The sequence below is a fragment of the Podarcis gaigeae genome (assembly GCF_964106915.1).
Source record: "Podarcis gaigeae genome assembly, chromosome: 4".
Taxonomy (NCBI): domain Eukaryota; kingdom Metazoa; phylum Chordata; class Lepidosauria; order Squamata; family Lacertidae; genus Podarcis; species Podarcis gaigeae.
Window position 1 is genome coordinate 39,199,010 of NC_139677.1, and position 16,310 is coordinate 39,215,319.

Here is a 16,310-nt window from a genome sequence, read left to right on the forward strand (position 1 = left end):
CCTGAAACAAAGTGAGAACTGGAAGATGCCTGAGTTAGACCATCTAATTCTGTCTACACTGACTAACAGTGACTGTTCAGAATTTGAAGCTATGGCTTTCCCCCACCCTCCTTTGGCCTTTAAACGTATGCTAAAACTGTACAGTACTGTGAAGATGAATGAAGCTGCAAGAAATCAGCATCCCTCTTCCTGGTCACCCAAGGCTTGATGATGCAAGCCTAGAGTCTTCATCCAGGATCAAGCCCTCAGTAACAGCTGACCAATAAATGAAGTCATCAAAGGCAAAGCATTTAAGGGGCACCACATCATATTCTGGATATATTAAGTAAAACAACAAACTACTCTTTGCCATTAAACATCAAGACACACTACAAGAGCTTTGTTAAAGATTCATTGAGTGATCCTCCACATCACAAATGCTCAAATTTACAACAAAAACAAAATGATACCAGCAATATTTTCTGGCTTTCAAGGCAAGGTCCAAAATCATTACATGGTTTACTTTAAGCTCCTAGCTCCTAACCAGTTTTCTGAGCAAACATAATTTATATATGCAATACAATGTATTTATTTTTATGAGAAAAGGGCAATTATAATTAAATTGAGGTTTCTGATTGTGGATGTACTGTATTTTTTTTTAGTACCATCAGCTTTAGTCCCAAGAAAATCTGAAAACATTAGATGACCTACATGTTGAGGAACGACATCATGCTTATAAATCTGGCTGGGTGGAGGGGGTTGAAATTAAACATTAAAACAGTATTAGTATTAGTATCTCGATCCATTAAATCTGATTAATCTTCTCAAAATAAACTTTATTGCTATTGTCTCAGCATACCATCTGGACATAGGAGGAGGGAGGGCAATCCCAAATTAATCCTTATTGAGATGAAAATTTGAAAAACCGTACAACTAAAATTCATTTTGTTTTAGCTGATATTTAGCAGATATTTTGCTATAAAATTTCTTTTAAAACATGTTTCACTGCTGTACAGTGATTTCAGTGCACATAAGCAACTTTTGTGGCAAGCAATGCATTCCTATCTATGTCTATTCGGAAGTAAATCCCAGTCAGTTCAGTGAGTTACCTTTTTACCATCTCAGTACTTCTTTATTCTCATATCACCTGTGGTGTAGGTTAGGCTGAGAGAGAATGACTGGCCCAAGATCCCCCAGTAAACTTCAAAACTCAGCAGGGATTTGCAATCCTATACCAGCACTGTAAGCAGGACACCACACCAAGTGTTAAGAGCATACAGGGCATTTTCCAATGTTGTAGGAAATGGTAGGGGTCAGTGGGTGTGTTTTATCTATATCTAAAATGTCCTGTGCTTTGATCTGTGATTTTGGTTCAGAACTGCTCTGTATAAAACAAAGCTTTGTGATCCCCATTCACTCTTACGGGGATTCTAAAAATGGCTAAGACATTTTTCCCTGTTGGCAAAAACAGAATAAACTTGTAGGCACATAAGCCTTCCAAGAGTGGGTTAAACCTACCACATTCCTAACAAATGTGGTAGGTTTTAGTGAGTTATATAACTCACTATAGGGTTTTAATGAGTTATATAAAAGAGATCCACTTTCTTCCATAATCAATATTAGGGCAATACCTGTATTAGGTGTCCTGAGCACACCCAGCCCAAGGCAGTCAGACAGCCAGTAGTTTAATTCTTTATTGACAAAGCACATACAGTAGCTTCTAAGGTGCACTGAGCATGTACACACCCACGCACGCACGCACACACCCCTGGTGACTAGGTAGCTGGCATCCCCTTCCCTCTTCAAGCCCCTGCTGGTCCTTGGAGTCAATGGGGAAAGGGACAGAGGGGATTCTAGCAGCCTGGCCCTCTCAGGAACAGGCTTTTCCCGCACTTCTGGTGGGTCCTGCACCTCTTCCCCAGTCTCCAACTGCTCAGATTCTTCCCTTTCCTCCAGCGCTGACTCCTGACTCCTGGGTAGTACAAAATGCCATAAATTGCTGACCCCTTCCCCTGTGTAATTCCTCGCACTCCTACTGAACGTCTGAAGTGAACTTTTGTTCACCAGAGAACCAATAATGCAATAATCTAGCATGTCATGCATTTATTAAATATGCTAACATTGTGATTTGTCACTAACTCCGTCCGTGTCGATTTTAGTGAACAGCTTGATGAGCATGCCCGTAAATATTGCTTCAAGTAATGAGAGAAAACACACCTATTTTATACAGGGATGGTTTTTCAAAGGACGAGTCTAGACAGTGTTTTATAGTGTTTTGCCAGAAGTTACAAATCTTTTAACTATGTGTCAGCTTTGTCTATCAGTCCATTTGGCTATGTGTCTTGCCTTCTATTGTAAGCAAAATGGCCTTGATTTCATAGAAGAAAATACATTAAATTGAAACTGTATTCTTAATCATTCTATGCCTCATATTCACCATATATATATATATATTACTGTTAAACGTTCTTTTTCAGCTGAGAGAAGGCCAGGTCCAGTGTTTATTGACTCTTGTATGCATTTACTGGTCTGTTACATTATGCTCCTTCTGATCAGTCTTGCATGAATTGGCAGAGTACCTGCCAAAAGACTTAGGCTTCAAGATCTTACTGAAGTGGAACGTATCACATCATTGCTTCAAGGCCAGCAGGCAACACTCCCATCTCCCTGTATTGTCTTGTGAGTGCAGTCTCATTCAGTGCTGGTTGGTTTTGACTGTGTTGCCAGAGAACCCATTTCATGTCCACTTCAAGACTCCCAACACCATGGTTCTGAAAGTAAGTCCAATGACATGAATGGATTTGGTGGGTTGTTGCCTTCAGAGTTCAAATTACTGAAGCGGGAGATATAGGAGGGCCCTTAATGAAGGCCACAAACTTGCGACACCTTTTAGTTTCATCCCATTTGAGTCAAATTGTAGCTCTTCCCTGGAACCTTCTAGAAGGAGGGCCTTCACACAATATATAAAGGAGACTGGCCTTTTCTCCCTCCCTTGGAGCACTGGTTGTTTTTGATACATAGAGCAAGACCTCCCCCAGCCAAAGCAAATGATAGCACAATCCTGTGCATTCAGAAATATGTCCCACTGAGTTTGGTGCAACTTACATGAGAGTAAGTGTGTACAGCAATGCAGCCTTAACATCTTTATGTACGCAGCTACCTTGTCTATAGTTGGCACTTTGCACTTTCGGCCTGCAGCCTAAGGCTGTTTGCCATGACATCAACAATTCCCTGGAGCTTTGGGTTCTAAAATGAATGTGTGAAAGGTTTCCTCCCTGAGATCAAATTAGAGATCATTTATCTCTTCACTTTAATAAAGGAAGTCGATTCTCAGCAATAATATTGTCAGAAGCTGTGCAAAAGACCTCCTACACCACAGAAGTAGGAGAGGGTTTGTGGTTGTGTATTTTCAAGGCTGATACACTGCTGTGTCAGTTCATTTAAATCATGCACTTTGGCATATTTTACACACATTTTATGCTCATTTATAATGTACTGTGTTGATCCTTCCTTTGTTCAAACTCATGGCTAAGATCAATCACAGCAATCAGGTTGTTTCCTCTAATGAATCCTGCTGAGAGGCTGATCGTGTATGAATTATTGTTGTGGTCCCACGCAGAATGTTCACATCAGTAACAGTTGCATAGCTTAAAATGATACATTAGTTTGCTGGGGCATAATATAATATTGTTTTTCTTATGTGACACTTCCATGAATCAGAGAAGGGGCAGCAGCAACACTTTCTGGACAGAGAAGGCACGGTCACTGTCATCCATTTTCTAATCTCATCTAGGCTAGACTACTGTAATCTGTAGCATGTAGGGCTGTGTGATAGCACATGCTTTAGCTTGCACCATTGCACCATTCCCTGTTTAGGGAAGTTTTTAATGTGTGACATTTTAATGTATTTTTAATCTTTGTTGGAAGCCTCCCAGAGTGGCTGGGGAAACCCAGCCAGATGGGCGGGGTACAAATCTATTATTATTATTATTATTATTATTAGAAAGAAAGACACAGAAACCAGCCAAAGCAACCCCTCTTCTTTTTTCTCACACCAACCACCAAGTACATATCATTTTCTTCCTAGCTTTCTACCAATGTACCTTTCACATTCCTATGGATTTTTGACCCTCACTGAATCCAAATTTCGCTGGGATATGGAGTTAATCTAGCTCATTTACCATTGCTGTGGAGGGTGAGGGGATTAAAAAAAATCTCTTTTAAAAAGGAGTCTAATGATCGTGCAGTTTTTATTGTGGGACCTGCACAGACACCAGAGAATTTTAGAACTGTAGAGTTTGAAGGGACCGCAAGGGTCATCTAATCCAAGCCCCTGCAATGTAGGAACCTTTTGCCCAGTGTGGGGCTCAAACCCACAACTCTGAGATGAGCCCCATCCTCTACCAACTGAGCTAGAGCCAAGTGAGCAACTACAGAGATTAGTGTACTATCTAGTACAATACTAGTACTGGAGTCTCTTATGCCATTTTGGCTGTCTCTTAGGTCATGTTGAGCCTGAGCTTCAACAGCCACTGGCCACCACAAACCACCATTGGCAGGAATGTCAGCAGCAGATATGCTGTATGCTTAGGATAATATTTTATTCTTTTGTCAGTTATGTGGTTTTAAACGTGCATTTTATATTTGGCTTCCTTTAGAAAGGATTTCTTTTGAAATATTGGAATTCTTTGTCAACTTTGCTGCATAAAATGTGTCTTTTGTAGCTAACCTTTGTAATGTTTTATTTTTGAAATATTTAAGATAATATTTTAGTTTCCTGTTAATTATGTAACTTTGAATGTATACTTTATATTTGACTTTCTTCAGTAACGTTTTATTCTGGACTGCTTTATTTGATGGTTAATGTGTTGTACACCGCATTGAGATTTTTTCTTTAAAATATAAAGCGGTAGACAAATGAAATGTTTATTATGATGTTGCTAAAAAACTTAGTAGAGAGAAAATAGACTCCAAGCCCTTTGTTTTTTAAAAAATTGAGTTGTGCTTAGAATAATATACTTGTTCAGCTTTCTTTACTGTTGAATCTCCTTCCAACAGTAATTTCTGCAGTATTTTGCCCATTACTCTGCTTGAATACATGGAAGCTGACTTCAGACCAGTGGTCTACATTGTATACAGTGACTGGCAGCCCTTTCAAGGCCCCAGAGACATAATTCTTTACAAGTACTGCTACCTGAGATCCTTTAGCTGGAGTTGCCAGGAACTGAAATAGGATCTTTGGCATGCAAAATATGCACTTCAGCAATAAACTATGGTCTCTTCCACTTGGCTTCAGTAAAACAACCTAACTCTGTTCAGCCACTAAGTGAGCTGTGCCACATGCTATGTCCAATGGTACAGCATCTGTCACTAAGAATGTTCTCAAAAGAATGTGTGTAAACATCCCAAAGTTTCTTCTCTCCTGAAGTAAGGCTACATGCCTGGAAAAGATATTGGGTCATTACAGCCTTCTAGCTTCGATTAAGCTAAGAAATATATCTCTGGTGTTGCACGTATTTGTTCAACCAGATTAAATCATTTAGTGGCAGTTATATTTAACATTTAGCGCAACTTGGAAGAAAGTTCAGAAAACACTCGAAAAATGTATGAGCATTTGAACCTGGTAGTTTGTACTTCGCTACACAATTCTGTTTGTTTGCTCTCCGTCTTTCTGATAATACATAACTCCTGAAATTTTGTTTCTTTGTTCTCTTTATAGTTCTACACATCTCCTTAATATTGTTATGATAATTTCACCATCAATGTGCTTGAGATTGTACAAGGCGCAAGAGGAACCCATGATAAAAATATTGGCACAGAGGAGACAGAAAAACCAGGGAGGGAACAGGAAAAAATAATATGCTTATTATTATTTACATGTATACTAAGGCTGTAATCCTGTACACACTCAGTGAAACATACTTCTAAGTAGGAATGGACAAATCTGAGTTTTTCTCAATTTCTCATTTTTCCCCATTTCAGTTCAATACATTCAATACAGTTTGCCATTTTTAAAAGTCCTTGTTAAAATTAATCAGCATTGTAGGGCACACAGACACATATTTGCATGCTGTTTCCCCTGAAATAATGCCTTTTTTTGTTTTCACTAATATATGCATTGTTGTGTACACTTTCCTCCAATATATGCATTTTATACATTTCTTTGAGAACTACATTGCAAAAATTGGAATAGGTTGAATTTCAAAGGGTAAGCGCTTCTCAGTTTGCACATGGTTTTGAAAAATGCAGATTGTGGGGTATGTCATGCCTCATATAGCTAAGGTGCTTGACTCTAATTAATGCATGAAGGGGTGAAGACTAAGCAGTCCTTCCAGGCTTAGCAAGGTCACACCTCCTCACTTCCATGTGAACCCTACCAGGAAGGAGGTCTAAGTTGAATGCTCCATCTTTGTGTTTCTATGCATATAATAAATAAACATTAACATTTTGTAACCTAAGTTAAACTGTCTGCCTTTTCTTGCTGCTGTATGGAAAACCACATGAATCTGACCTTTAGAAAGTTTGTAAGTAAACCATGTTTAGCTTCCCAAATGTGTGGTCTCTTTCTATGCTAAGGGAAGTGGGGAAATTTAGAAGCAGTTTAGAAGAGAATATTTTAAAGATCTAACACAACCCAAATTTCCATGTTTTACTTTGCTGCATGTTTTGTGATTTTAAATGTCTACTGGTTCTTTCACCAAAGAGTACTTGCACCAAACCTGGATCTAGACATCCAGGGAATTCCCATTTGATTTTACCATACTAAGTATTTCCCCTTTTAACAAAATACCAACACAAATTAGGTAAGTTTGCATTAAAATGCAATGCAAAGCAGATTTCTCTCCCATCCGTACTTCTGAGTAGACATATTGCACTGTCAACTTTGCTTTGGTAAGTTTTGGGGTCTAAAGGGTAATCCATGACTTCATTATCATATGCTACTTTTAAAGAATTTCTTTCAGCATTCAGTAAGCGGCATGTTACTGTTTTAAAAAATGCTAGGGATCAAAAGTGGTTAAATTTTATAGTAAGTTTGTTATACTTTGTCACTTTCTCGTTTCTACAGACATTGTCCAGGTGACCACTCTCGCTCTCTCGCTCTCTATTTAATTGAAACCAATAGGCTCCATTTGGAAGTACTCAGAGATTCTTTTCATCTTTATTTCTTTACGAGTGTGGCCCAAACACATTTTTTTAGGTGAGTACATAATTCTCTGGAAGCCATTTAGCTAATTTATGAAAACAAGTCCACCGTTTGGAACGTGCTTCATGTCTAGAAGGCTTAATGATTCTGCTTTATGTTCCGTCCCCCTCCCCCCGCCTTTCTTTCTGGAAACAATCAGTCATTCGCGTGGTAGCAGTAATAGGTCAATATAGACTTCCCAAAATGCCAAACCTTCGAAGAAACTTCCCAAACAGAGAGCTTGGTGGGTCCAATGGATAGTAGACATATATGGAACAATGTGACATGTTAGGTGAAATGTTAGCCCACAGAGTATAATAAAGTAGTTCGGAACCTAGGAAGAATTTCAAAGCAGGAAATGGTACATAAAGCTGGAAGAGAAATAATGCATTGTTTAAGTCTCACCTACTTACAACAAAAGGGATGCGGGTGGCGCTGTGGGTTAAACCACTGAGCCTAGGACTTGCCGATCAGAAGGTCAGCAGTTCGAATCCCTGCGACGAGGTGAGCTCCTGTTGTTCGGTCCCTGCTCCTGCCCACCTAGCAGTTCGAAAGCATGTCAAAGTGCAAGTAGATAAATAGGTACCACTCCGGCGGGAAGGTAAACGGCGCTTCCGTGTGCTACTCTGGTTTGCCAGAAGTGGCTTAGTCATTCTGGCCACATGACCCGGAAGCTATACACCGGCTCCCTCGGCCAATAAAGCGAGATGAGCACCACAACCCCAGAGTCGGTCACGACTGGACCTAATGGTCAGGGGTCCCTTTACCTTTACCTTTACTTACAACAGGTAGGTCTGCAGTGGCATCCATGTTTTCCCTTGAAAACACCACCCAGCAGATCACTGAACATTTGACCCGCTCCTGAGTTAGACCACTGGACTATCTACTGTCTAGGCCTCCATTTGGAAAGATTGGTCCAAAGTCTTCAATGGGGGTCTTGTAAAGCTTTGACATCTGAAGGACCAGATTTTTAAAAACATGCACAACTCTTTGACGTGTGTGTTTTTCTCCACCTTCAGCCATCCCATATGCTAAGTCTTGGTGCCAATGACTGAACTACAATGGCAAATCTAAGTAGCTGGAACCGAAAGCTCTCATATTCTTGTGCACTGTTGCATATTAGAAAGGCTTGCATGTCACAGGGTGGATAGGATTAGTGGGTGTGAAAAAATGTCAAAAGAAACAAGATTATGGTACATGTGATGCCCAAGAAATCACAGGTTAAGTACGAAAATAGGGTCTTTGTTGGGTCAGGCTGCCAAAGCTGTCCTTTCAGTTTGACAACAGGTAGGAACAGCTTTCTGTTCTGCCCTTGAAATGAGTCAGCTAATTAATCGGCCTTGAATTTATGTACCTTTGACATACTTTCATGTTCTGCTAAGGGGAAGTATTTCTTTGAAGTGCAATGCACTGGAAATTTGGACGAGAAACCTATCAGATCTTTTTGAGGAGAAGCTAAGTTTAAAATTTCATGTGGTGTCAGCTACAAAAAGATTGTGACAGGAAATAGATGCCCCAAAGGTGAACTATGAAGCTTCCCAGAATGCCAAAAGATATTACAATAGAATACATGAATCCCAAACATTTCAGGGTGGACATGGTCACCAGGTGTAGAACATACCTGTAATGCATAGAGAGAGGGAGAGAAAGTCTCAAACAACTTGCTTGCACGTCTAGTGGCTCCCTGGACTCAGCTATGCAGCTGCAAATAAGGCGTTTTAAGTGTATTGTAATGTGAAATATACAAATGTGACACTAGATGGCGACAGTGAGCTATGGCAAATTCAATATATTTTTCAAAACTTTTTTTAAAAAAAAGCTTTCTCATAGCATTTTTATATGGGTGTAAATTCCACCCATGTCAGATTAGAACTGTGAGGAACTTTATCTGCTGTTAGAAAGGAACTAGTCTTAGTTCAATTGCCTGCCTGGATTCAGTTGCATTGTCTCCTTCTTCCCCTGACTAGCAGGGAACAGCTGCTCTAAATGGCTGCTCTAAATGGCTACTGAAGCCTTTTCAGCACTCATCAAAGGTAAATGGATAGAAAAGGAGGGCACTAAGTCTAGATTTGGGCCACATTTTCTACACTATTTCCCCTTTCTACCAAACATACAATTAGAACTGTGAGATGTAACTCAACATGAGTGCAGTAGTAAACTTTCATTGCTGCATTAAAACTAACAGAAGATTGTGTGTGGCACTATTAGTCTCATGTTCAGTCTTGTATCTTAATATGCTCAAATTTCTTCATATCCTTGGCATTCTATGTGGTTGCTGGGAATGCAGTTGGAAGTAGGACTTGGGGTATTGGCATTCTGTATCATAAATACAGCTATGCACCCAACCTAAAGCAGTAAAATTGTGCAATTCACCTAGGCCATTCCTAACAGAGAATGGTCATGTGGGAAGCTCTCCTCAAGGAGAAAGACTGCAGGTTCTTCAAACACTGTTTATTAAGCATTCCCTCCTCAGATTACCAGCAGTAATTTTCCTGCAGAAATGTCAAAGCACTAGTTCAAGAGGGGAAGGTAGACAGATTTGAAGTCAAATGGGACGTTATTGGAGAAAAAGGGAAATGTTATTCTCTAGAGGATCAAACCATACCATAGGTGTATATGAAGTTGGTGGTTTTGACGTGCACTGAGATGTGATTAGTGCCTTATGCTTAAACATCTACTTTCCTTAATGACAGAAAATTGATGACAACAATGCAATTTACATCCATTTTAGAAGCACAATTCACAGTGCAATGCTTTGTAATAATAGGTGATTTTTCAAAAGCTCAGGTTTTATACAAGTTCAAAACTACTGAAGCTTATTTAAATTCTGTGCTAGCTGTTTAATATAGCACCTGATAAGAGAGTATTGGGGTTGCTTGGTGATAGTATCAAACTGTTTATTCTCTAGATTTTTTATTTGTAAATTGTGACAATGCGGGGGGAGGAACCAGGCAGACTGATATTTAGCATAAAGGAAGCCTTCATTTTTCAAAGTACAGAACTCTACCTTTCCATGGTACATGATAGTATGCTCCCTTAACCATAGGTCTAGCATGTGGGAAATTCAGTTACAGTGGTAGCTCGGGTTACATACGCTTCAGGTTACACACTCCGCTAACCCAGAAATAGTGCTTCAGGTTAAGAACTTTGCTTCAGGATAAGAACAGAAATCGGGCTCCGGCGGCGCAGCAGCAGCAGGAGGCCCCATTAGCTAAAGTGGTGCTTCAGGTTAAGAACAGTTTCAGGTTAAGAACGGACCTCCGGAACGAATTAAGTACTTAACCCGAGGTACCACTGTATCAAATTGGGATTCTGATTTCAGGATCATAAATCACAATAGACATTATGCGACTTCCTACTGTTCACAGCCAGTGGGGGGGGAGGAGCATTTGATCCCATGCTAAATTTGCCCATTTGCCCTCTGACAAAGAAATGACCAGTTCATAATTTTAATGGTAGGTTTATTGTAGCTGTGAGAGACAGAATAACAACAGGAAAAACCCCAGAAACCCAGAATCCTGGCAGGGGAGACACCTTGATCATAATTTGTTCATTTATTCGTCTATTTTAAATATATACTGTTATCAAACTGCAGGATAGTACAATAATCCTGCCAATGTTCTTATCTGTTTACAGTTTGCTTGTAAATATTCATGAAACCATTTCCATTCTTTTATGAAAAGTTTGTTAGCTTGATTTGTGATTTTCCCCCAGAGGTAACTATGTTTCAAGTTATTATGACACATGTTCTAAAAATGCATTGGTTTTCTGGAATTTAATCTTGAATATATCTAAGAAGAAGTATTTGATCCTTTCTGTGAACCTTTCCCCCTCTACAGAAACCTGCAATGGTATTAATTGCTATCAACAAACAATGGAATCACTGTTTTTTGCACCAGGGTGGTCCCTCGAGGTAAGCATGTAATATTCTGTCATCCCCCAATCTAAGTGGGCTTTGGGATGAGGTGATGCAACGTCAACATTTCAAAAATGTGGGACTTTATTAAACCTATGGGTTTTAAAATAAAGAACATCTGCTTTGTACCATGAAGCAGCGAGGTCTTAGAATAAGAGATAATAAGAGATAATCTCATGGGCACCGTTTAGAGAAGGAAGAAAATATGTAGGACTGACTGACTCTCTCAAACACAGAGACATAGACACAATGTGGTCTATGTTTCAGACCACATGTATTCCTCAGATGCACCTCTGACTCTCTGGTGATTATGAGCGAGAAGTAAAGCACAACATATGTTCTTAAGTGATAGTGCTCTTTTGTGATTTCATCTTGAATCTACCACCAGCAGGCTTTAGAATTTCACTAGGAATTTTCCACAACCTCATAGACAATTGCCAGGCTCAGTCCTCAGTTACAATTATACTTTATGTTTGTATATACTTGACCGTGTTTGATATTCAATAGAACCACGAGCAATGCTGAGGTGCCCACCATTCTACTATGGTGACATAACAAGCACTAACTGCATACATTTAAAGCCCTAAGCTGAAGCATGGGGCCATTTCCATTTTAACCTGCTTGGATGCAGATGCGTTCTGATTAACATTTCTGATGGGACTAAAGGACATTTCCTTCATTCAGTGTAACCTATTTCTGATTTCCATCTCCCATAGGTTCTTCTAATCACACATTCATTTCAAGGTTCAAATGACTTATAAATGGCGTATTATTTAAATTGCTAATCAATATTTCTGATACCAATGGAATTAGTTTTTTTAATGACATTAAGGTAGCCCTTTCCATTAACTTCAATGGGTCTACTTAGAGTAAGACAGGTATTGAATACCACCCAATGAAATTTATTCCCAAGCAAAAATGTTTTCAGGTGGTTCGTAATTTAACAGAACCACCTTTACCACCGGGGCTTTGTAAAGACCCCAAGATCTCCTGCAACGATTTTGCAAAGTTTTTTGCAGATAAAATCACTCATATTCGGAAGGAGCTAGACACCACCGTGGGAGCAGGGCTGGGGCGGGAGAGTGCTAGAGCTCTGTCTGGTCAAGTTGCATGGAATCAATTTCAATCCATTACCCCCGAGGATGTGGACAGGCTGCTTGGACGCGTGAAACCAGCCACCAGTCTCCTGGATCCTTGCCCATCCTGGCTAATAAAAGCAAGCCGGGAAGGGCTGGGCGATGGGCTCTGCGGGGTGGTGAATGCTTCCCTCTGTGAGGGAACATTCCCAGATCCGCTGAAAGAGGCGGTCATTAAACCACTTCTTAAAAAACCATCTTTAGACCCGGCCAGTATGGCCAACTATCGCCCAGTCTCAAATCTTCCATTCTTGGGCAAGGTGATTGAGCGCGTGGTTGCTGAACAACTCCAGGCACGCCTGGAGGATGCGGACCATTTGGATCCCTTCCAATCGGGATTCAGGCCTCATCATGGGACTGAAACTGCCTTGGTCGCGCTGGTTGATGATCTCCGGCGAGCTAGGGACAAAGGTGAGAGTTGTTTCCTAGTTCTGCTGGATCTCTCAGCGGCCTTTGATACAATCGACCATAACATCCTTCTGGACCGTCTAGAGGGGCTGGGAGCTGGGGGCACTGTTATACAGTGGTTTCGCTCCTTCCTCCTGGACCGTGTTCAGAAAGTGGTGGGGGGGATGAGTGTTCAGACCCCTGGGCCCTCACTTGTGGGGTGCCTCAGGGTTCCGTCCTCTCCCCCATGCTTTTTAACATCTATATGAAGCCGCTGGGAGAGATCATCAGGGGGTTTGGACTGGGTGTCCATCAATATGCCGATGATACCCAGCTCTACCTCTCTTTCAAATCAGAACCAGTGAAGGCGGTGAAGGTCCTGTGTGAGTGCCTGGAGGCGGTTGGAGGATGGATGGTGGCTAATGGATTGAGGTTGAATCCTGACAAGACAGAAGTACTGTTTTTGGGGGACAGGGGGCGGGCAGGTGTGGAGGACTCCCTGGTCCTGAATAGGGTAACTGTGCCCCTGTAGGACCAGGTGCGCAGCCTGGGAGTCATTTTGGACTCACAGCTGTCCATGGAGGCGCAGGTCAATTCTGTATCCAGGGCAGCTGTCTACCAACTCCACCTGGTACGCAGGCTGAGACCCTACCTGCCCGCGGACTGTCTCGCCAGAGTGGTGCATGCTCTAGTTATCTCCCGCTTGGACTACTGCAATGCGCTCTACGTGGGGCTACCTTTGAAGGTGACTCGGAAACTACAACTAATCCAGAATGCGGCAGCTAGACTGGTGACTGGGGGCGGCCGCCGAGACCACATAACACCGGTCTTGAAAGACCTACATTGGCTCCCAGTACGTTTCCGAGCACAATTCAAAGTGCTGGTGTTGACCTTTAAAGCCCTAAACGGCCTCGGCCCAGAATACCTGAAGGAGCGTCTCCACCCCCATCGTTCTGCCCGGACGCTGAGGTCCAGGGCCGAGGGCCTTCTTGCGGTTCCCTCATTACGAGAAGCAAAGCTACAGGGAACCAGGCAGAGGGCCTTCTCGGTAGTGGCGCCCGCCCTGTGGAACGCCCTCCCATCAGATGTCAAAGCGATAAATAACTACCTGACATTCAGAAGACATCTTAAGGCAGCCCTGTTCAGGGAAGTTTTTAATCTGTGGTATTTTAGTGTATTTCTGGTTTTTATGGAAGCTGCCCAGAGTGGCTGGGGAAACCCAGCCAGATGGGCGGGGTACAAATAATAAATTATTATTATTATTATTATTATTATTATTATTATTATTATTATTATTATTATTATTATAGTATCTCACTGTAAAGCCATGCTCCTAAAAAGGGGTTAAGCTACAAACTTTAGACTGCTTACTTTGGAGTCATGCTATTGAAATCAGTTGAATTATTCTATAATGTATGTGGTTTAAGTCCTGCGGGCCGTAAAATCACATTTTGAATCTGAAAGAAATGTTTAATCCATTTAAATCTCGAAGCTCAACCTTGGCAGAAGAATTGAACAGTGATTTTCCTAAATAAGTTTGCAATTATTTTTAGCATTGTAATAATGTCTAAGAGTATCTGCATGCATGCATGCCTCTGTTAGAATTCCTGATCTATGATTACAGTCATTGGATTTTTATCTATCACATGATGGTGTATGTTTTGACTCCACAGAGTGGGGTGTGATGGAGACAGGATGTTTGTGTTACTGTGTTCTGTGAAGTGGGACTATTGTCCTTTATTCTTTTTCTCTTTGTTGTCTGATGCTAGAGAGAGAGGGAGCCATGTTGCAGTGCTCCGTGTCTGTTTATATGCAAATAGATTAGCCAAAATGCTGAGTTGCTGAGGTCTGTTACGCAAGTTGCAAAGACTCTGTGGATCCCTAAGTGTGCCGATGTCTGTTGGCATCGGTCGCTGTGATGTTCGGACAGAAGAAAGCTTATGAAGCTCCCGAACGATCGACCAGGAGGGAGGGAACATGCCAGTCGGGCATGTGTCTCTGCCAGGGTCCTACTCAAGTGTAGGCTGAACTCCTGACAGCCTCATCATGGAAGCTGATTACTGGTCCTGGCAAACTATTCCCCTCTGACCCTTTCTCTGTAGCTGAGATGGAGAGGAGCATTTCCTGTGGCAAAGAGAGGTGACAATGAATGCAAGAACAGAATTCCTGAATTAAGTTCCAAGGCAAGCAGGGGATGGGGAAGGAAGTACTCACAGAGTGACGGAGCATGGCAAGACCATGAGGCTCAGTGCACAGGAAGCAGAGCAGCAGGACCCATCACCAGAGCGGCCTCCACGAACACAGCAGGCTCTGAGGTGTAGGGAGCATCAGGAGGAGCGTTCTAGGATGCTGAGGCGGGTAACGGCCCACAGCTTTGCTCCTTAGCTGGTGGGGTTTGCTAGCTCTGGGAGAAAGTATGTGATTCCTCAGCTGGAGTAGGCTCAGAACAGGTGAAGGCCACATGTCTCGTCAAACCCAGATGCTGCAATCAGCATGCAAAGTATCTAAGGGAAGCAGGGCCTGAGGTGCTGTGTCTGCTTAACTTGTCCATGTTGATGGAGTTTGGATTGGATGCTCCTGGACCTCTATGAAACTGTTCTTTGGGTTTGACTCTGTATCCTGACTGATGGACTTCAGACTTGGCTTACTTGGACTGACACTGGACTATGTTTCCTGTCCTTTGGACTTTGCTTGCATGGATTGACCCCCGGACTTTGAACCTTTGACTTGACTTGACAGGTGTGCTGACAGGTTGGCCAGGCCTTCAGAACAAAGAGGAAAGTTCACTCAGTCTGGTGGCAGGCATGCAATAGCAGGTGAGGACCTTCCTCTGCCCTGAGCATATCTGGTTGGATTAGTAACTATAATGGCTAGAAGCTTGACTTCAATAGGGTTAGTTCCATCCTATAAAGAGCTCACTCATTGCTTCAAGGTGTAGGGCTCTAAAAGCACTAATAGTTGATATATCCCAAAAGTTGTTAAGGCAGTCCATTGTGTTGACACTGAAAGATGCTTTCTAAAACATTTATAATCAGTGTGTTTGCATGGGCTTGCAAGGAGAAAACAAACATGGAAGAACATGCTCTTGGAGTCTAATGTTAGATACAGACACACTCTCTCACACACACACACCACTTTCCATGTATATGAATAATTGTGTTTAAGTTATCATGGGGTAATCCTACAGATGGCTAACTCATCATGTCTTCAAATTTTGTAAAGGGGTGAGTGGGCCATGTTCACTTAATAGACACCCATTTCCATGCTTGCTGCTGTTCTCATTTAGTATCTTTGGGAAGTACTGATACCACTTCCAAAAAAAATATGGCTGTGTTTAAGGAGTAAATCTAAACTAGCAGGCTACGGAAGTGTAATTTCATTCTAACAGCAGCTTATTAAGGTAATTTAAATTTTAAAACCACCATTAACCAATCCTTGCATTTAAGATAAATCAGGGTTCTTATTTAAATAAAATAAGCTAAAGGAATAGTTTAAGTTTATTGGAGCTCTGAGACTTTTATCTTCTTTCTAGCTGATGGTAGTCCTCCGTGGTCAACAGCAGGAAGCAGGTGCAGGAAGAGGCATTGTCAATATTGGTTCCTTTGTCATCAAAAGCTCAGCTAAAATGTGTTGTTTTTTTTAGGAACAACACACAACACTTTAATTAGAAAGCCTCCTTGAAAGGTTGTTGTGTAAGTAGCTGGTTGGA